Raw genomic sequence first — 23,247 nt, forward strand, 5'->3', positions numbered from 1 at the left:
TACTGAAGTATTAAAGCATAAAATCGCTCCATTAAAAACATGCTAGGATTACTTACTAGGCTAACAACCATAGGAAACTCCGTATTTCTGTGCTGGTTGTAAACAGAGTGGTGCTTCTTCAGAACTATAACATGATTCAGAACATTTCAGAAGCTTTTTTTATGGCATGGTTAACCAGAAAATCCATTTAAAATTTGAAGTTTAAAAAAAAAAGACATAAATCCTATGTTTTTCTTTGTATTTTGCAAATTTTATTGCATCAGTCAAAAAATGTGACTCGGGTAGTAAAATGTAATGGTTGCTCAGTGTAATGGTATGTGTTTGAAATACAACCCATTTGCTCTTCATTCATTTTGGCTTCATACTTGGCAACATTACAAAATTTTTTCTATAAAATATTCTTTGTTGTCCTGTTATCATATTCATATAATTTCTTTATTTTATCTTTCTTGATAAAATATTTTCCACCCATGTCTGCTTTTTATCACTTTACAACTTACTGCCACATGCCCTTTTCTCTTGGCAAGGTTTATGAAGTGTCTTGGCTAAGAAAACTCTTGAACTGGCTTATCAACGGGCAATTGTCGCCTAGGACTTGAGTGACCACAAGGCATTATCTGAGGGTCACTACTGGACCATCCGCCCTCTTTCTCTAGCGACATGTTTTATGATCACCTTGAGAAAATAAACCAGATTTTTTTTCATAATTTATAACATAACAACTGAGTATTCACTAGCTTCCTCTATCTGCCCCCCGTGTGTAGATTTTCCATAAATCACAAACACACAGGGCATTCCTTGGTTCTGTCCGTGCCAGCCAGTGCATCGGAGTACATGGAGGACACCGTGGCAGCCGAACAAGTCGAACATTTAAATACCCTACTCATCCCTGGTTTTGGCTTCCTTGCATTCGTCTAGCTGTTTATGGACACGCAAAAGCTCCAAAAGCTGTTTTCCTTGGCTGTGAATTGGACTCTATAAAGTGTGTCTTAGTAAGAGTATTGTATTCCTGTCCTTTAAAACCCAGCCAGGTACTTTTCAGCTTTGGCAGCTTTTCCGATGCCTGCACTGGCAGGGCCTTATTCCTTTACGATTACTGACAACACACAGGTCCTCGCACTCCGCTTGACAAAGTCATCTTTGCACTTTGTTAACACGACTTTAAAGTACAATCTCTATCCTCCCCCAAATCGCTTATATTTGTTTAGCGTTGGAAGCCAGTGAATGATGACCCCTATTAAGAAGGGAAATACCAAAACATGAGTCAATTTATTCATTTAGAAAAACAAAAAGGTCCTCATTAGACCTTCATAAAAATGAATTACTCTGATGAGCTCTGGGAGGCACTACCCTAGGCAGTTTGTGGAGCACAAAAAAAGAAATTATATAAACCCTGTCATTAAAGAGTGTTGTTAGAAAACTCCAAATACATGCATGTAAAATAACTGGAGAATTGTACATAACAAAGCAGTTGATGAGAACGTGTGATACACTGTCAACTGAATGTAAAACAGTAAAAACGATATTCATTTCAGTTTAGAGAGATGGTATATGTCTTGTAAAACAAAAGATACTCAACAAAGGAAAAATTTGGTAAACACCACAATGATCACAGTGTTAGGAAAAACAAAACTATCTGGTTACACAAAATTTTACCTGTACCTATTTTTGTCGACATTAGCCTATATTAGTCTTATTAGTCTTAGTTTATAATAATGCTAACAAACGTTCAGCACTTATTATAGCCAGCTCAACATTCAGTCTTAGGTTGCCTTCAGAAAGCAAAGCCTGACACAAAAGCTCATGGGTTGCTATTTTATTAAGGAGTGCAATCCCAGGGAGCAATAGTGAGGGACAATGGCAAGGAGGTAGCCCCCTCTAAGTGGAACTGATGGCTTAATCATACTGCATCATCCTCCCAGAAGTTTGCATCTTAGGACAGTCTTTCCAGAAGGAGAAAGGAGAGAGATTTTATCTTAGCCCACATCTTTCAATTGTCAAAGATTGCCACAGAACTCATTACTTCCCCCACGTTTCTGGGCTGCGCATGTGCGGGCCCGGAGCCGTCTCCCACAGCTCCCCCCTCCTCAGCATCAAGAGGAAAATCCCAGGGCAGGCAGCGAATGCACTGGGTGCAGGCCTTAGGGAGGCCCCGTCAAGGTGCACCTATGTGAAGTTGATTCCCTTCCAGCCGCTGCACCTGCCCAGGACTGATCACAGCTGGGACAGGAAGAAGGTGCGCCAGGGGTGAGGATCTGAAGTGGTACCTGGAGGTGTCTGATCACACTCATCACTTCATTTAATTCTCCCATCAGTAATACAGACTAGGTGCACGTACATCCCCACTTTACACGTGAGGAAACAGAGGTTCACTGAGCCTGAGAAGCTCACCTAAAATCACGTAGCTATTAGCAACCCGTAATCAAGAAAGTTTAAGCCCATTCTATTATTATCAATTGGTCGATTCAGCCAGGACAACATACTGTGTTTCCCACAAACATAAGTGTAAAAAACATAAACATATGATCTCATTTAGTGAAAAGAGAAGTTCTTAACCTGACCTTCCCAATTATCACACGCCTGAGAGTAACTATAACATGAGCAGACACCAACCTCTTGCCTGCCCCCCAAACCCACCTCACTTCTAATAAATCAGGACAGAAATTAATTCTAAAGAGATGTGTGTCTCTCTAAGAAAGATGGAACACAAACAAAATAAAACACTTTTCTATTCAAATAAAGACCTTAATGGCAAGGTGACTTGGTGTGGCACAAAGGTAGGTGTGTAGAACAGGCAGAGAAGGAGAATTACAAGTTGAAGGGATAGCAGATGACATAAAGCATCATAAATCAAGGTCATATGTTGTAAGTTAACTGTGCATTCTTGGAGGGCAGGAGCAGGTCTCTTTCATCCTCATGGCCCCATTGCCCAGCTGAGTACAGGGCACCTAGCAGGTGCTCATCCATTTATTCTTTCAGTCAATAAATATTTACTGAGAATCCCCTATATGTCAGGCACGTTCTATGGACTGAAATACAGCATCGAACAGAGCTCACAAATTTCTTGCCTTCATGGAGTTTACAGTCAAATGAGAGCAGATGTTCAAACTACAAAAAAATATAAGCTAATTTCATGGGGTAATGTGTTAATAAGCAAATAAAGTAAGTATTTGGTAGGCTAAACTGAACTTACGGAGTTAAGGTAGAAGGGAATGTAGAACTGTTATCTGAAGGAGACAAAAAAAGGCTTAAAATAGTCACTAGTCTGTATGTTTTAAGACATCAAAAAAAAGGGAGTAAGTGGTTGAACTCCTCTGAGCTGTTGTTTCATTACCTGTAAAATGAGGATAAAATCAACTTCATAAGATTTTTAAGGATGAAAGAGATACTATATGTGAGATTATTTTCTAAAATACAGAAACAAATATTAGCTGTTGTTATGACTAGTACTGTATCCATCTTTTACTCTTAAAACATGTCACTTTATAGATTTGTAAGAGCCACATACACACACACACACACATATACACACACTTTTTTCAGAGGAATATTCTCTCATTTCACAAACAAATTAACTTCTCTCTCATAATTGATCCATTTGAGAAATTTTTTAAAAGAGAGAGAAAAAATCTGAGCAAATATTTCTGCAAAGGAATGTAACCAGCAGTCAAACAAAACTTTGTTAAGGAAGTTATTTCAGTAAAATCAACCCATCCCATTCACACATCTCGATTATCTGAAGGATGAAACTCAATGTCACATAACCGACAAGACCTTGAGAGCTTCGGACTTGAGGAAAATATTCAATTGTCATGCAGCTCTAGTCACATCTGTTTTCTTATGAGGCTCCATAAAACAAAGAGATAAATAGCATTCACAAATGACAGATGGTTTTATGTTTTATTATCTGTTAAAAATTTATATATATATTTTTTAAGAGAGAAAAGGATGTACTAAAAGTCAAAACTTTGGCTTTATAGACACTTAACAGCATCTGTCTAGAAAAGAAGAGAAAGTTGAGTCAAAATTTGAGGTTTGCAAAACAATGTTTTGCTCCATGTGGTGCATTTAATAGGTAAATCATTGCATTCATACTCAAAATGCAGCAACCTCCATTGCCAACATAACTTCTCCTACTTTATAACTGAAGTTTCTTGGGAGAAGTGGAATACGTTCTGGGTACAATTTAGCTGTGTGAAGACTTGCTAATAATGGACCGCTCTTAATCTGGGGCCCTTAATTGTACTTAAAGTGTTTTTATTATGAGAAGTGATTAAGTACAGAGCACTTACTACATTCACAACACAGTAATCATTTGAATTCAAGTCGCTAAAATGGAAATTTATATGTTGAAGGATGGCACAGACCTGATCATCAAGTTTACAACTCGAAATGCCATACATATTTGCCATGGTACACACTTAGTAATTCAACAAATTATTGCCTTCTCCTTTATTTTCCAGGCTCGGCTCAAACATGAAAAGGAAATTTGACCTGCATTTAATGACCAGCTCTGTCAACAATTTTGTCATGGTACCTGCATCCTAGTTCGACCCAAATGTAATACTTGACCAGCACCAGATGCCGCAGCCTTAGTTTCATTAGCATGAAAAGGCATGCGTGGCAGTTGTTAACAGAGACTGCTTAAATAACTATATTTATGTAGTTTTTCTAAAAAAAAAAACTGTGTCTTACTCCGGAGAAGATTTGAAGCAGAGCTCATATAAATCATATCAACTGAAAAATTCAACATATGTGAAAAGTACTCCATTCCCTGATACGGTCAATATGGAATAATTTATGTTTGTCAACAGCATTTGCTAAAAAAAAATTACAATTAGATGTCATTGTTAGATTCTCTTTTTACTTGTTTCTTGTGTGATTTCCCCTTTTGATCTCATAAGAACTTACGAGCCTAATTTAACATTGAATTATACCTAAAGAACTTTCATATACATCTGTCAGAACTGTCCATGGATAATAGAAGAGAGTTAACAATAAGCTCACTACTATCAACACCACCACTATCCTACCCCTTTCCAAGAACTTGGAAACAAGTTTGCATTCTGGGAGAGAGAGTATATAATAAATATAAAATGGATTGGAGAAGAGATGGCCAAAAGAACTTGATTGTAACCTAGTTTAAGTATTATATCTAAATGGGAAAAAAGAGAGTCAAATAGCAGTCAGGTCAGTCACTGAAGCCTAAGATAAAAAGAGGCACAGATGTAGATATCTGTCTATTATAGGATTTTAAAACTAACCTCCTCTCATGCTTTCTGTTTCTCAAAGAACATGACTAGACGGAGAGGTCATGAGTAGGTATACAGTAAAAAACAATTCACTTGCGCTTTATTCACTGTAAAATAACGCACTGGTATTCTGCTTTTGCGTATTAGTCTTCTGTGAGTTTTGTTAGCATGTATTAGAATCACTGAACTTGACCTGCTCTAGGCCAGTGAAGTTTCTGAGTCAGTCAGGAAGGGGACAGACAAAGACCTCACCACTTTTGCAGGCTCTTGGGAAACAGTCAATTGTTTTTCTCTTGGTGAAAATCTAACTCCACTCCTTAATTTTTTATTCAAACTTCTATAATGATAGAAAGAAGTAAAAGCCTCAGAAAAGAAATTTCCTACACTTTATACTTATTAATCCCAGATTATTTTCAGTAAAATTGACTGTTTTTACAAAGTAAGGCTCCTGAAATTTTAGGACAGGCCACCTAGCAGAGAGGGTTGTTGAAATAACAACTAGAGTCTAGTCACTAGACCTAGAGTTCTCCAGCATGGTACGGTGACTATGCATCAGGGGAGAAATGGCATTTTATATCTCTCTAAAATCAATCCACATCTCCCCCAAAAGTCTGCCTTTCCTACACGGTGTGCAACTGTGAAGACAAAAATAGCGACAACAGTGATCATGATAGCTAAATATGTGGGTCTGTGATACGTGCCAGTCACCGAGCTTCACATATATTTTATATACATTTAACAAATACACGTATTTATACTCATCTAGACTTAGCAATAATCCTATGATATAGGTATTATAATCTCTCCCATTTTGTAAGTAAGGAAGTTAAAATTTTGATTGCTTCAGTATTATACAACTAATAAATGATGAGGCTGGAATTTTAGCCCAATTCTTTCCAAATCTATAAACCATGCACTTGACCACTAACCTATGTATTGCTACCAACAAGTGCATCTAAACTGTTCTCAAGCTTATTGATAATTCTTCTTATTAGAAGATTCTTACCACAATTTTTGTAACCATTGTGTAAACACTATTACATATAATAGCATTACATAAATAGTATTATATAAATAGTATAAATACTATATTTCTGTTTACTTATCTTGAAATTTGCTCCTTCAGAAACCTCCCCTACTTTTAAAGTTTTGGAAATATTAACTGCATATACCTTCACATGAGAATAATATTTACTCTTATCCTCTTTTTTGTCCAGACTGAATGCTTCACCTGTTTAGTTTCACTATAGGTAGCCTCTTCTGAACTATCCCTGGCTCTTTGCTGGCTTTCTTAGTCTGTTCTAACAAATACATTAGTGACAACAGCAAAAAAGCACTGAGCACTGCATATGCAGACACATCTGATTTTGAACAATGTTTTTTTCTAATATACAAAAAAATGTGAAACTGAGGAAACTTGCAGGGGGATGGATGCTTTCCTGAAGGTCATCAGTGTAGAAGGGGGATTCATTTTGTTTTGTAGACCACCACAGAACAGAACAATAACTGTTAGAAAGAGAGATATTTCTGCTCAAAATCAGGAAATTATTTGTGATGTTGAGAGTCCAACAGATTTGGCTCCAAGGAACTGAGTGCTGGAAGCCCTCTTTGTACAAATCTTAAAATCACGATGCTACACTGTCTTCAAGGCCTGTTCAACTCCAATATTCCCTATTTCTTTTTGATGACACACAGCTTCTTCCAAGTTTAAAACCCCAATGGTTGATGCCTTTAAATATTTTTAGAATAACTGTTACATCTTATTGAATAAACTTAGCCTGGAGAAAAACAATTCTTCTTGAACTATTAACTGCCCACAGCTTAAATAATAGGGCTAACTTCAGTAATGCAAAACAGTTATTCTTCTGGGGTCTATATTGAGTAGCCTTGTGGAAAAGAACCATGTTTTCTTTCATCCAACCTGTCATTTACTGATTGGATTATTGTTCTATTGCTTTATACGAGCTAATGTTAGTATCTGGGGATAAAAAGAATTTTAAAAAACACGGTCCTTCTCTTAAGGACCTCAGGAAATTTGATAAGGAATATATATAAACAACTATACTAAGTGTGACAAATGCAATAATAAAGGTCTGCGTAAAATTCTACAAGAGCCCAGAAGATGGGACAATGTCTTTATATCTATTTAACATGGGGCTATCTTGTATATAAGAAAATTGATTAAAAGGAAAACTAAGAATTCCCTGGCTGTCCACTGGTTAGGACTTGGCCCTTTCACTGCCGTGGCCCAGGTTCAATCCCTGGTTGGGGAATTAAGATCCCACAAGCCTGGCAGTGTGATAGAAAAAAAGAAAAAAAAAAGGAAAATTCAGCCAATTTTGTTATTGCTGTCCTTTTTTTACATCCTGCCTCCTCTTCCCACTTTTCAACATCTATTTCTTTTATTATAGGTCTTGACTTCACTATTTAATTTTATATTGCCCCATATAATAATAATCACATTATGAGGAAGATATTTACAGGTTTTTAAATTTCTTCTTTCCCATTCAAGCAATTTCCCTCTCCCTTTTTTAAATTCTTAATTCAGAAATATTGCCAATATCCTTTTATAATATAGATATATAAGCTCTCTACTCCTGGGAATTGAATTTCTGTTCTTAACTGTATTGTTGTCATGTATGACAATAACAGTGACCCTCTGATAAGATGGCACAAGCTTTGACTTTAAATTATTTTGAATTTCTACACTTTAATGAGGTTTTCTCTCCACATTTTTGTTGATTAGGTCTTTTGGTCGCTCTTCTTTATCTTTCTCACATGGGTGGAAGATGAGTAATCAAGGTTTGGGGTATAATCTACAACCAAGGGGCAGGAACTAATTGGCCCTTGACCACATAACCAACATGCTCTAATGAACAAAGCTGACCAAATTCAAGAGTGGCTCAGAACACATTTTATCATAATAAGCATTTCCAGCTTCAGACCAAATAACAAAGTTATCTGAGACTCTCGGGTTAACGTCATGTTTATCAAACACGCCTGATCGGAAGAATCACCATATGGCATTCAACTGATAGACCTCTCCATTAAAAGTCAGATTAAGTAGATCAGGGGTGGGATCTGAAAATATTTTATTTTAACAAAAATCTAAAATTATCCTAACAACCAGGAAAATTTAAGACAGCTTTAACCTACCACCATAAGTCATTATCATCTACTACACACTTATTAACTTACAGACTTCATGATATAACTCACTAATGATTTAATCCAATCCATGCCTCCTCCTGACAGCAAATACTCAGTGTACTAAAGACATTCCAAAATAAATGATGTGTACCTTTCTATATGTTCTGTTTTAAGAAAAATTGTTACTGAAGAACATAAACAAGAGAGAGTTATTTACACCAGTATATACAAATCTGAGGAAAGGAATGGAAACATTATACAAAAAAAGAAAAGAAATAACAATTATGCATTAGCCATAAACTTTAAACCCAGCACTGATTGGATATACTCAGAGAATTTTACACTCCTTCTCTGACCCACACTCACAGTTTGTTGTTTGTAGCTACAGCAATTCAGACCTTGTAGCTGCTGAGCACATAAACATTAAAACAAACTTTTCCATCACTTTCCATGTATCTAGAATGCCTCATTCTCAAATCAGGATTCCTCCATTTCTTGCCAAATCAAAACATTCCCAGGCTTGCAGTCCTTTTATTTTTGGAGACCTTGCACCATATTACATCAAACATATTAAGACGCCTCAACCACATTAAATATAATTTTTCTATAAATATTTTTAAAAATTTTTATAATCTGCCTTTTGATATTATTTGGCCACAAAAAACGAATTTAAGTCACAGCTGGCTATTATCTCTCAGCAGTTACCATGCACATTTTAGGATTCTTCAAAAGGGGAAGATGTATCACCTGAAAATTGTTTTCAAATGTAAGAACTTTCATAAATAATAAAATTAACAATTAATAAATGGCAGATATTTTATTGAGTATTAATCTCAATTTTGTAATTTCTTCTTCTATTTAGAATCAAATGAAGGTTTTTTTGTTTGTTTGTTTTTTAGATAACAAACAATTAACCGATCTCTAAAAAGCTTGGAGGCCCTGTATGCTATCCCTATAATGCTTGATGGCCCTGCCCCATCTAAGACTATGAAATAAATCAATTCATCTAATGTTCCTCTTTCACTGTCCCATGCCCATTCCAGAAGTTCTGCACCTTTGGGGTAAACAAAATAATGCTCCTGGGGTGATCAGATTTGATCATCTAAGAACAGATTGGAGAGAGGATTTTGAGAGCATCATTTATGTCCAGAAATGTTTAACAAACTTTTATAGTTTTGTTTGGGGGTTTGTTGCTCTTTTCTGAACCTTACAAAATTATTCTAGATAGTTAGGCCTCCCTGCTGTTCCCATCTGTCAAGATGTGTCAGTTCCGTTGCAGAGGAACTACACTTGGAAGGTGAAAAGGGCAAGCCAGTAAGAATATAATCAGAGTCATTGAAATTAACTTGCTAACTTACCTTCTCAAGTGATAGATAAATGTATTTGTGAACCTGTTAGGACTCTGGTCCTTTGTGCTTATGTGCACAATTAACTTTTTAAAACAAAACATCGAATACTTAAACACATATCTAAGAGCAACAATTCTTTGTCAGTATGAACTAAGAATTATCATCTTGGAGGACTAGGAATGAACTGACTCTCAAATCCTGAGTTGGATAAAGAATTTTATTTTTCTCATTATTAGTTTGATAATAACAGTTAGATCTAGAAGTAACATAGCACATCAGCAAAAGCCTCCTTTCACAGTATTTGTGTCAGAGCTAGCAGCATAAATGCTGAAAATCTTACAGGCAATCCTGCTCTGCTAAGATCTGCAGATTTAACTGGTTAGGTAGCTCAGATAAGCTTTGAATAAGCATCTGAATTTCTGGATGCTTATGGAAAATGAACCAAATTCCTCTCCTTTTGAGATTCACTTATGTCTGATTCTAATGCATTCATGCAGGAATAACAGAAGGTCTTGCTTTACATACCTAAGCTTACCATTAATATTAAACAATGAATTTAATATTGTCAGCCATGTGGTACTTCATTCATTCCAGTGAGCAGGAATCTTTTGTGTTTATTTTATTTCCAGCCAGTAAAATGCTATGCTATTTGCTTTCTTCAAACAACTGCTGTCTTTCTCTGGGGAATTGAGGCATTTCATGGAAAAGTGCAATCATGATTCCAAAAGACTAAATGATATAAAAACCATAAAACCGTACATGGAGTCAGGATGTAGTAATGTAACAGCAGAGGAGGCTGCTGGTGACAGGCTTTGTTTTCCTGCTCTAGTTAAAATCCAGTTACTGCTTCCATTTGTTTATATGTTGGATTCCTGTTAACATTGATTATATGCTGTTACTTTCCTTTCCCAAATTAAAGTTGCAAGTTGAAAAGTTGCACACCACTACGAACGTTTACTTCCTCATAATTTATTTGTTTGCAATCAGAATAAATTGTCACTTACCTGGTGAGCATATGTGGTTCATGAGTCCAAAGGACACGTTTCTAGAGAAGATGTTTTCTGAGTCTCTAGAAAAATTTACAGACCTGTCGTCTTCTCTTTAAAAAATCAAAAAATATGGGTCTTCCCGGGTGGCGCAGTGGTTGAGAGTCCGCCTGCCGATGCAGGGGACGCGGGTTCGTGCCCGGTCCGGGAAGATCCCACGTGCCGCGGGGCGGCTGGGCCCGTGAGCCATGGCTGCTGAGCCTGCGCGTCAGGAGCCTGTGCTCCGCAACAGGAGAGGCCACAACAGTGATGAGGCCTGCGTACGGCAAAAAAAAAAAAAAAAAAAAAAGGCTGCTCAGACAGGTAAGCTGACCAACAGTAAGTAGTAGTTTAAAACACACTTTAAAACCAGATTTTTTTAACTCTAAATATGTTTGCCACTAAAAAAAAAGAACCAAGAAAAAAATGAATAATACGTTTTAACCTTCTACTGTCTTCCAGGCACTTTTGCTTCTACCCACACTCCTTCATTTATTGCAGGAAGCAGTGTTAGAGAATCGATGACCGAAACCGCTCGACTTGGCCAGGCACGATAATAACCGCTTGCATGAGTTGTCTCACAACAGGAGGCCTCAATAAGGAACACGGTGCTGCCACGGAAAACTAACCGGAGAATTCAGGAGGAACCAAAAGGAGGGAGCCGAGCGCCCAGAAACCCTCACATCGGAACCCATCTTGGCTGAGAGACGCACGAATGCGTCACCAGGAAGGGCCCTGAGCCAGAATGATTGGCCAGACTCCACCTGGAAATTAACGCCATTTGCATAAAACCTGAGACTGTGAGCCCTGCGGCAGAGCACTCTCGGGCCCTGGAAAGGGTCCCCCCTCTCCGGTAAAAGTAGATGCCTCCTCTTTATTTTATTGGTGAGAAAACCCAGGTACACCATAACCTTGGGTAACCTGCCCAAGGTCACACAGGTGTTAAACAACTGACCTGGGATTTGAATCTGATCTCTATCATTTAAAAGACACGGCTCGGGCTTCCCTGGCGGCGCAGTGGTTGAGAGTCCGCCTGCCGATGCAGGGGACATGGGTTTGTGCCCCAGTCCGGGAGGATCCCACATGTGGCTGGGCCCGTGAACCATGGCCGCTGAGCCTGCGCGTCCGGAGCCTGTGCTCCGCAACGGGAGAGGCCACAACAGTGAGAGGCCCGTGTACCGCAAAAAAAAAAAAAAAAAAAAAAAGCCATAAGATATGCCAAGTGAAACATCATTATTTTCATTGACCTTCAGTAGTAATAATAAATGTATTTAATTTATTATGTATTTATTAAATGCATTTATTGAATTAATTATTTAATGTTATTAAATAGACTAATAATCATAATTGTTACCTTAACTGAATTATTGGAATAATTTTAAACAAATTAATATTAATAATAACTTAATGACAGAAAATATAAAGGAAATTCATGAGACCTCCTCTCTTTTTTCTTAATTCTTGCTCAAAATTTTATCTTCGGAAGTCCAGAAGTTGTTATTCCATTTGAAGTTTCGAGACCTTTTTCACATGAGTAATCTTCACTTCCAACCAACTTGGGCCTATATAGGTCAACAGCTTCAGCTTGATTCTCAACTCATTACCAACCCCTACAATTTTGCCTCTACAACCTAAACTCTAAAAACCCTCTCTATCCAGGATGCTCTACCTCCCAGCTCCCTCCCACCCTTTCTTTGTTCACACTTCTCTGTGAACTTCCTCAGAGCCCTGACCTCTCTGTCCTCCTCCGAGTGTCTACTTTCTGGTTTCTGTCTCCCCTGTCCAACCTCAGTCCTCACTGTTCATGGCTGATCATGTATGTTCTTACTTCCAAAACACTCCTTTGCTCACACCCATAAACTTCTGCTGTGTCTTCCGGCAGAACGCCAAACTCAAATTAGTGGTATTATCTGTGCAGCGAAATGAGTGCCTCTGAGGAAATCATACCACGTGTTACATTCATAATATCTCCCCTTAGTAAAGCCTGAAACACCAGCTACTAACACTTTTACTTGACTGACTCCCCCATCTTCATCTCATTTCCTCCAGGTACAGCAAATGGTTCCCACTAAGATTCTTGCATCATGCCTGCCCCCCAGTCTCCCTGAAGTCTTACTCCATGAGCCAGCAGCCTAAAAATAGGATGGATGGATAGATAGATAGATAGATGATAGGTGGATAGATAGGACACGCTTGATTCTCAGTTCCCTTCAGAGTACAATACACTCTTTCTCTTCTTTGCTACTTAACTTTTAAGAGTAACTGTACTCTTAAAGGTACTGTCTTCATTCCTCATTTCCAAGTCAATTCTCAACCCACTTAAAGCTGCTTTCTGTCTCCACTGCAACCCTACTCCAGGATATCTTCAATGACTTCCTTTGTTGCCAAATCAGTGGATACTTTTTAATATCATTGCTTAATTGGCACTGCCGATTATTCCCTCCTTGAAAAAACTGTCTTTCTGTGATTTCTAAGATTTTGAGTAACCTCTTATTTTTCTCTCTTGTTTTTAATCGAGTTTCTCCTCTGTTCACTACAGAAACATTTGTGTTTCTCAGAGTCCTGTCATCAGCTCGCTGGTGTACTGATTTTAAATGCTTTCCCTGATTGACCTCATTCATTCTGGTGGTTTCAACTAATGCCAATGGCTCCCGATCACACACACACACACACACACACACACACACACACACACACACACACACACACCCATAGATATCCCTGGCCAGCCCAGCTGTCTTCCCCAAGCTTCAGAATCACATATTTAACTGGCTGCTGGAGATCTCTACCTACATATCTTACGTAGATATAAACTCAACACATTTAAAACTGAATTTATTTTTTTATCCCCAAATCAGTGCTCCATCCATTAAGACCCCTAAATCAGAAACCCCAAACTCATCCTTGACTCTTTCCACTGTACGCTTCTAATCAAACGTAAAGTTTCGCTAATTTTACTCAATAAAATTTTTCTCCTCCACTGCTCTAGGCTAGGAACACATACTGACTCAGTGGGATTGCTAAGAGTCTCCAATCCAACACTGTCTCCAAATGGTCCATCATTTGAAAATACCCAGGTCACTTCCCTGCCTAAATCCTTGGTTGTTTCCATGGCCTTCAAAGAATCAAGCCTTGCTCTCTGCAACTTTTCCAACCTCATCTCCCAAGATTTACTGAACTCAAGGGCAGACCCAGGTTTGGTGGGACCTAAGGCACCTATAATTTGGGGAAAGAACCTTCTTTAAGAAACAAGAAACAAAATTAGACACAAAAGTAAACGTTTCTTTTGAGTAAAAAAAGAAATCACAACAAATGTTGAAACCTGAAAATACAGGTCCCTCTTCTGTAGATCTCCAGGCAATTAAGCAGAAATGTTTACACAGAAATGATTCTACATTGCAACCTGGCCTCCTCTTCCCACCGAAAACCTCCACAACCCCCAGAAATCATCGGGGACTGTAGTGAGAGAACCCAAAGGCTGAGCTTCACTAGCTTTCTAGTAAATTCTGTTCTACTTGCACTTTAAGTTCCAACAAACTAAACTATGTTCCAAACTCACTCCAGGCAGCTTGTGGCCTCATTGCCTTTGCTTACGCATTAAAGTCACTTGTATTCCATGCCCTGCCCCACCTTGCCCTGCCTTCCCCTCTCAGCCTCCATCCATCCATCTTGCCCACATAATTCCTAATTGTTGTTCAACAACCACCTCGAGTGTTGCCTGGCTCACCCACACCGGGAGACTCGCCTTCTCACAGCTCTCTTAATGCCAAGGGCAGCTCTCCCCTAACGTTTGGGGTCCGGAGCAAGAGTACAAATGGAAGCCCACTGTTGTCTACCCAAATATCTAAAAGTTATAAATCAAGCTGACAAACTGTTAAATAAAATAGATTCTGTACTCCCGCCGTGAGAAATATATCTTCTAGATGTCTGGGCTCAAAGTTAGAATTCTTGACCTCCTTGTGGTTCGGAGCCAGGACTTGTCACACCGGGAGAGCTTTCTCAACCCCAGGATCACATCGACTTCTCTTCTTAACCAACTCTCTCCCCAGACTTCCTTCCACACAGCAATAGCTTCACATGTGCACATGTCGACAACCCGGCCCTGTCCTAGCTCCAGCTATTACCCTACAAACAGCTATCCCGGGACCACCCTTTGGGGCTAGGTGTGTGCACATCAGGGGCACAGTTCAGGGGGTGAACTCAAGAAAGGGGAGAGCACAGAGAATTCCAGATCCCGTACATGGTCTAGAAGGGGAGGCAAACTCTGGTGATTACATTCCCTTGATTCTCCAAACTCTCCACCCCATGGGAAGGGACAAGCCAAAGGAGAATGCAGAGTGAGCCTTTCTGAAGCACACAGGCCAGAGCAGGAGCCCCTCTTGCCTGGGTCTAAGGGGGATAATGTTTATATGAATGATAGGTACCTCTCCCCATTAGACTGTGAGCTCTTTATGAGCAAAGACTGTTTTTTAAACCATTGTTGCCAGTGAACTCTAAATGCCTAAAAATAAACAAAATGAGTAAATGAATAGATAAAGGAAGAAAGAAAAGAAGAAAAGCATAAATCTGGGGCTGGAGGGCCTATAAAATTATCCCCATCAGACTCCCTACTGATCTCTAGATTCTGTTCACAGAGAAGGAGCCTTTCCATCAGGATGCAAGGCTTCTTGAAGTGCAGTTCCCTGGGATGCCAATTAAAACTACAGCGATTTGAAATATCTAGGTGGCGTCCAGCAATATGCCTTTTTACAAGTTTACCCAAGATTCCGATGTATCTTGACCAGGGGTTTAAAAGCACAAATGTTATTCGAGGTAACAACAAGAATCATCTTCAAAATGAAATGTAATCATCTCTCAGTCAATAAATACTGTTGCCTGGTAGCAGATTCTTCCCTGATTCAGTAGTGAGAGAGTCTGCCTGATGTAGAGTTGGAAGGGGCAAGGTGAGGGGAGGATGAAAAAGATAAAAGCAGGAGGTAATAAAACTACACCACTTTTTAAGAAATGAAAGCACAGTACCTAACACATTAACTGGTACCAGGTAACTGCTCAAAATGTTGTAGGTTAAAAGAGGAAAATAACTTTCAAAAGGCTCTCAGCTCTATTCACAGTTGGCCCTGTCTCTCTTCAGCTGGGCAAAGGCAAATAGAAACTGTGCAGTGAGGTATTTTTGTCAGACGCAGCTGCAATTTCTGCTATCACACTTCAAAAAATTCAAGTAGGGTTTTTAAAACCGTGTTATTGTTATGAAAGACTTTTTTCCCCAGAGAATTCATTAATCAAAGGATCACCGAAAGGACCTTACAACCAAACAATTTGTAGATAGGATGAGTTCTGTACCAAGTCTGCGATGTTTCCTTCATTAAGTTTACAGAGAAGGGTGTTGCAACAACTGTGTGATGTAGTAGAAAGAAAAGGGATATTGGAATCAAAATCCAATGATTTTGGATTTGGAATACTATCTTGGAACCTTGGAAAAGTTGCTTAACTTATCTTTGCTTTCATTTTCTCAACTCTAAAATGTAGTTAATAATAAAATTGTCTATTTCACAAGGCTGTTCTTTGAGGTTTAAATACAGTGATTTATGTAAAGCACCTTCACAGCGCCTTCACACTAAGGATGTTTGATAAACTTCCTTTCACTTTATCTAAAATACAATAGTCAGACGTTCAGCGCATCACCGAAGACAAAGATACATTCAAATCTGCACTTGCCAACTTGACCTTCTAGCCAACGATCAATTAGATTTTTCTGTACTGGTATAAATGTTTCTCACACAACAAATACTTGTTTAATCATGATGTATTTCTTACTAAGCCTTACTTTGGTAGTCCATAAAACCCTGAGTTTCTCACATAAAATTTAGTACATTTACCAGTGGCTACTATGTCAGACTGCTTCAATTAATGGATGTAAATTATCACATTTAATTGTAATTACCCAAAGCAATAAATAAATGAGTGTTTGAATTGAACTTAATTTGGGTTCAGACTTCGACTTGCCTGAGTTCACTACTTTTCTCACTGTTTGCTAGGCTCCTACTAGATATACAATGAATCTGTTCTTTTGATTTTGTATGAAGAATGTTAAGCCCAATAGTTTAAATAACAATTCATTAGTTAAATTCTCCTATGTTCTATTAAAATAATTCACAAACCCCAAACCAAAATGTCAGGCATGGGCAACTGTATACAAACATATTTTCCAAAATTGTTTGAAAATTTGTAGCAGTTGCCCTCACACATAGAAACAATTTTTATGCCAGTGTCACCACTGAGGATGATGGTATCAGTGGTCTCGATGAATTCAGCCTCAAAGTTCTTGATTGACTTTTAAATTCTTATTCATATCCTTGTTAACATTCCATATAACAGCTTCTCATTTTCTTCAGACTCTAGATCTAGAAATGCCTTCTTTTTTTCTGTGCGTGCATAAAATGCACCTAAACCTGGAATTTCATCAAAAAAAAAAAAAAAGATAATAAGCTAGAAAACTAGAGGCACAGGCTAACTCCTGGATTTAGTACTAAGCCCAAGTAAATAATTTAACCCTATCTGACAATATTATTTAAGATATTATTAAAACTGCAATCATTTACATTTATATAACACTTTTGCATTTCATAACATTTTAATAATTAACACATCTAAATCAAGCAAAAAGAAAAAAAAAAAAAGACCATGAGAAAAGCAGTGGGAATTTCTGTCCACATTTTCAAGAAGCACTAAGAGTAATAGATATTAACAGGTCTTTCTCAACTGGACACACAGTCTTTGATTTACGCCTCATACGATTGGCTTTGTGCTCCATTTCTTAGAGTCTTGGATGGTTAAATCTTTACCTTAATTGGAAAAGTCCATCCTGTAAGCTTTCACCCCCGGAGAGGTCAAGCTGCTGATGTTATTTCTCAGAAGAGTTGTGTCAAATTGTTGGAAACCATTAAATTAAATGATGCTTAAGTATCTTCAAACCACTGAGACAATCAGTTCTATATAAATACGAGACATTGTCAATTCTTCTCTTCTTAAAGGCATCCTCTATAGGCAAACACAAAAGAAGTATTTTCTACTATAATCTCCTCAAAGTTTAGAATCAATGCAGCTGGAAATGTCTCATAGCTCTCTCCACTTTTTATGCCATAAATGTGTCAAGAGCAAAGACTGAAGGGACTCCTTTGGTGTCCATACTCTGTGTCTGTTGTGCTCATTCAATTAAAAGTTTATTTTTCTTTTAGTTTTGTTGTTAAAGGTATCCAGAGCTTCCCTGGTGGCGCAGTGGTTAAGAATCCGCCTGCCAATGCAGGGGACACGTGTTCAAGCCCTGGTCCGGGAAGATCCCACATGCCGCGGAGCAACGAAGCCCATGCGCCACAACTACTGAGCCTGCACTCTAGAGCCCGCGAGCCACAACTACTGAGCCCACGAGCCACAACTACTGAAGCCCGCTCACCTAGAGCCTGTGCTCCGCAACAAGAGAAGCCACCGCAATGAGAAGCCCACGCACCGCAAGAAAGAGTAGCCCCCGCTCGCCGCAAATAGAGAAAGCCGGCGCACAGCAACGAAGACCCAACGCAGCCAAAAATAAATAAATAAAAATAAATTTATATTAAAAAAAGTATCCAAAAAAAAATAGTATCGGTAAGCAACATGGAGTGTAGTATTTCTGTGAAATGAATCAGGGAATCTTGACTTCCAGGAAATGCTGAGTTAAATTACCCTGGTCCTTTAGTAACCGTGCTGTATAGTAAAAGAAGCATTGCTCTGGAGTGCTGCTAACCCACTTACTATTATGTGACCTTTTATTGTAGTACTTCTTCACCTCACATTTTCATTTCTTCATCCATAAAATGAGCAGACTAGAATGCAATATACTTAAAACTCTAACATCCAATGATTGATTCTTTCTGAAAAACAAAATAATAAATTGATATCTGAGTTTTACTAGCTATACTGGTTTGTCCTCATTTACTTGAAATCCCAACATACAACACATAGCCTCTGGTTTCAAGTTTTAACAAGATGCATGGTACTTTTGATGTCAGCCATCCAACTTAAACTTGTAAACTAATCAAGCATTTCTCTGAACAGGTAAGAAACCAAACTGATATTCAAATAATGTAGCTATTAACTAGTCCTGTCTGGATTAAGGTGCTATGCTTGTGGGACAAGAATATAAAAGAATTTTGTAGCCCATAAAAACAATTTACAAAGAAAGGATAAAAATCACATTTATAGAATTCTTAACTTTTATTTTACCAAGGGTGTATTATTGATACTGAGTTCTCAATTATATAGTACAGGATTTTTAAATACTGTATATTTCAAAGTATTGAATTATAATTTACTTACAAAATTTAAGCTCAATTCTCCCATTATTCTGGTAACACATACTATCAGATGCAGGTAGTTTTGAGTAGCAAATACATTACGATGGAGCTTCAGGAAAAAACGGAATCTTTGCCTCTAACACAGCTCTTCAACCAAACCACAAGTTGCATGAGTAAAGAGTAAGTATTGAGTGTGTTCCCTCCCCTTTAACATAAATGGTCTTTAAATATAGACATTAAAAGGATGACCAACTCAAAATAAGCTGAATATCCATTATGCAATGATAGTATTGTGACATGAGCTACAATTATAGAGTGTTAATTTTTATACTTTCATGTACTTCAATACAATGCTGTATTAATCACATACATAAACACATGTTGTGTGTTTTGTTTAGAATAGTATTTTTTTTAAGTTCTAAAATAAAATGTTAAGCCTATTGTTTCTGTTTTGTTCCCATTCATTTATGGCTTTTTTCTTTCAAGATTGGGTAATGTGAACCTCACCGTAGCCTTTCATTTGAAGTTTTGAAAAACTCTGGATTCTTTCTTTATCAGCAAATAAAGATAAGAGTAGCATGCTAAAAATGCCAATTTTACTTCTTGTCTTGAAAGGTGATAATGTGCTTTCCAAAGCAAATTTTCTTTTCTAAGTCCAAAGACTCAGTAATATCACCTTAATAATCTTTCATCTTGAATAACACATTCTTTGAAAATATTAACTATGGAACAATTCATGATATCATTTTGAAATTGTTATACCACTTGTAACACTTTAGTGAATTCAAAATGTTGTACAAGGAGAAATCAATATTATTAGAGGGCTATTGACCAAGAAAGATTTTTCAGAAACACCTCTTTTCTGAGCCTAAGTGAGTAAAACAAGCTTGAACACTAATTAGGTACTGAAAACAACAAGCTTTGTTTGGGTGGAGAAACATGTCATTAGTCATAGGTCCTATGAGTGGAAAAATTTTAAGATACTCGAATCACGATATTTAAAAATAAATGCCAGTATCTATAATAAGTCCTTCATTTTAATCAGGTTTTTGGTACAGTTAATTGATGCATTCTTGTAGCAAATAACTATGTAATGGAAAGAGATGATTAAAAATGAGTAACATGCTTATTTTAAAACCCAACCATTTCTATTGATGTAACAGGAATAACAAATCTTAAATCATAAGCATTGTATTGTAAATAATATAAGGTTTTTGACTTTTCATTTATGCTTCAGAACCCTAACCACATTGTCTCACTTATTTGTAATCCATCAACCCAGGTGACAAATAGTCTTCTATATTTACCCACTCAGAATATACAAGAAGCATACTGTATTAGCAGCTGAAACTACAAACGTTACTGTCAATCAAACAGTCTGGCCGAGTACCATATTTCTTGTCACCAAGAGGCTTAAAGCAAAGAATCTGTGCCTAATTCTTTTAAACCTTATAGGTCAAAAGGTTTTAAAATTATTTTTGACACCATTTCTTTGCTTTGTCAACAGGCCTGAGTACTTTTTAGCTTGTAAAGGATATCAAAAACGACTCATTCTAACATCACAAATTTATGGGTTTTAAGACATCACTTTTCACAGTAACATAATTCTGCAGGCAGATTAGATGATTGCTATGCCTCAGAAAGATGTTGATATGATTTTGAAAACTGTGTCCTAAAAGCTTGGCTGCATAGTACCTAGAACTGGGCCAAATGGCCAGTGGGTCCTCAGAGGTGTTTTTGGCTATGGTGAAGGCCACGGCCCTGGGGTAGGTAGTCCTTACTTAAGGGAATTGCAACTTCTAGAAGTATCAGCAATTCCCTGAAGCCTATACTGAACCACAGGGAAACATTTTAGCAGTTCTTTTGAATTAACTCCTCAAAGCCCAAATCACAAGATTCCATGCGCCTTCTGATTAAAAAATTAGAATCAATTTCTCCTTGTACAGGAGCATTTGATACACATCTTTCTCCCTTGAGCTTTTACTCCTCCCTTACTTGTTTGGTATTCAAGCCACTTCAGTGCACCTTCTGGTTTTTTTCTAAAACTTTTCCCATTTTTCTCCACATCTCAAATAACGTCCTCCTTTCAATCCTATGAACTGAATTGTATCAATGTACTTGCTCACATCCAGGCACGCTTCTCTTCATTTGATTCCCAACACCCCTGCTGAGGTTATTTTTCTGCCCAACAGACTCTTCTGCTCAGAGTAGCTCAGAGAAAAGTCTTATCATTCTGTTAGCACACTGCTCCTGGGAAGCAAATCTATTCCTTGCCTCTTTTGTCTAATCATCTCACTCTGATATCAATAAGCCACCTTCATGACTACACAGCTTACACCTGATATGTCCTCTCTGCAAACTTAGTGACTCCACTCCCGTCTTTAAAGTCTCTCTCTTCGTGAAGCTTTTCTTGACACACTGAAGAGCAATGACAAGCGCCTCCTGGCCTCACCCTGACTAAACATGAAATACTTTTCACGGCCTCTCAGTTACCACCCAAGAGTGATACACAATGCTAGTATGTGGGGTTTTCTTGCTTGCTTGATTTTTCTTTTTTTTTTTACTGTCTCTGTAGGTCCTTATACCGTGGGGTGTATACTCATCATGTTAGTCCGTGGGGATGTGGTAGAGAAACTGGAGAGTCCTAGAAGTTGCACACGACGCAGCAATGCATCACACGCAGTCGCTACCCAATCAACATTTGTATGATGATGTTGAGGATGCTTAGAATGATCAGGTTTCTTCAAACTCCACCTGACTTGAGGAGAATTAGTCCTCCTTTTTCCATTTATTAGGAAGCTTGGGAGTACCAAGTAGTCAACAAAGAGGAAGTGATTCAGAAAAGACTGATGGTAATATTTACTCATGTACTTAAACATGAGAGAGAGAAATTTAGAAAGATTTAAGTATACTATAATTAAAATAAGTCATGTAATTATACAAACATATGTAATTACACAAATATATATATTATACAATAAAAATAACCCCCCCAAATTACACAATTAAGCATCTTCTCCAAAGAGGAGGAAACACAGTTGTCTTCAAATTCTCTCTCTCCTCCCAAACTTTCAACACTTGGGAAAACAATCACTATTATAGTAATGGTTGCTTTACAATGAATGTTTTATTTTTAAAAATGCCATCCTCAATGAAAATTGAGCTTACTGAATTTACTGCATACTTCCCAAATCTCGTGTTTTTTACACATAAGTAATGGTGGTATACACTAAGCCAGAGCTTAGGTTTGTTGCTATTGTGAATGTGTTATACAGCAAAGGATTCTGTGGTATTTAAATTTCACCATGTTCTATCCAAATGGCATTTTGCAAGCTCCATATTCATAAATTTGGGCTGTAATTGCTATTGTAAATGAATAATAAGTAATAAACATATTGTCCTGAAATGACTTTCAGTTAGTTCTCCAACGTGCCTTTTTTTTGTCCATATGAAGAGAATGTTATAATTATATGATGACATAGGGTGGGGTGGTCAATCTTACCTGCATTTGCCAATAAGCCTTTTTTAATAATTTTTTTCTACAGTTTTATTTCTAGAGCCTAAAATCTCAGGCAATTTTTGTTTCCTAGGTATTTGTCTCCTTATTTCCTTCCCTAGATTTTTTTTAAAGAGAAAGAAAAGAAAAGAAGCACTCTATACCTTAAAAATTTAAACTAAGCTCCCTTCCTAAATCTTTGGTAAAACCCATGCCTTTCACATTTGCAAATAATTTCGCAATAGACCCTTCTATCACATTACCTGGAACTAAACAAAGCAGGGACTTCAACAGAAAAGGTCTGTAGACATATTACACATAGAAACATAAGGTCATTGTCTTATAAAAATTAATATGCTTTTAAGAAATTTCCTGAGTGAGGATGTTTCACATGGAATGTATAGATTGTTTAGTGATATCCATGTAGATAATAAAAACTATCCCCCAAAATGTAAAGTTTAGAATGAATCTATAAATGGCTCTGGTGCGGCTTCCTTGACTTCAGGGGTGTTTCATATCTGTGGGACTCCAGGCCCAGTGACATTTTGATGAAGTTTTAGTGGGAACCTTTACAAAGCCATGCCTTGTACTCAATTGCACCCTAGAGAGAATAGTATGATGATGAGGTTCTGGTATACCATTTGCCCT

The sequence above is a fragment of the Pseudorca crassidens genome, chromosome 4 (assembly GCF_039906515.1).
Source record: "Pseudorca crassidens isolate mPseCra1 chromosome 4, mPseCra1.hap1, whole genome shotgun sequence".
NCBI classification, from domain to species: Eukaryota; Metazoa; Chordata; class Mammalia; order Artiodactyla; family Delphinidae; genus Pseudorca; species Pseudorca crassidens.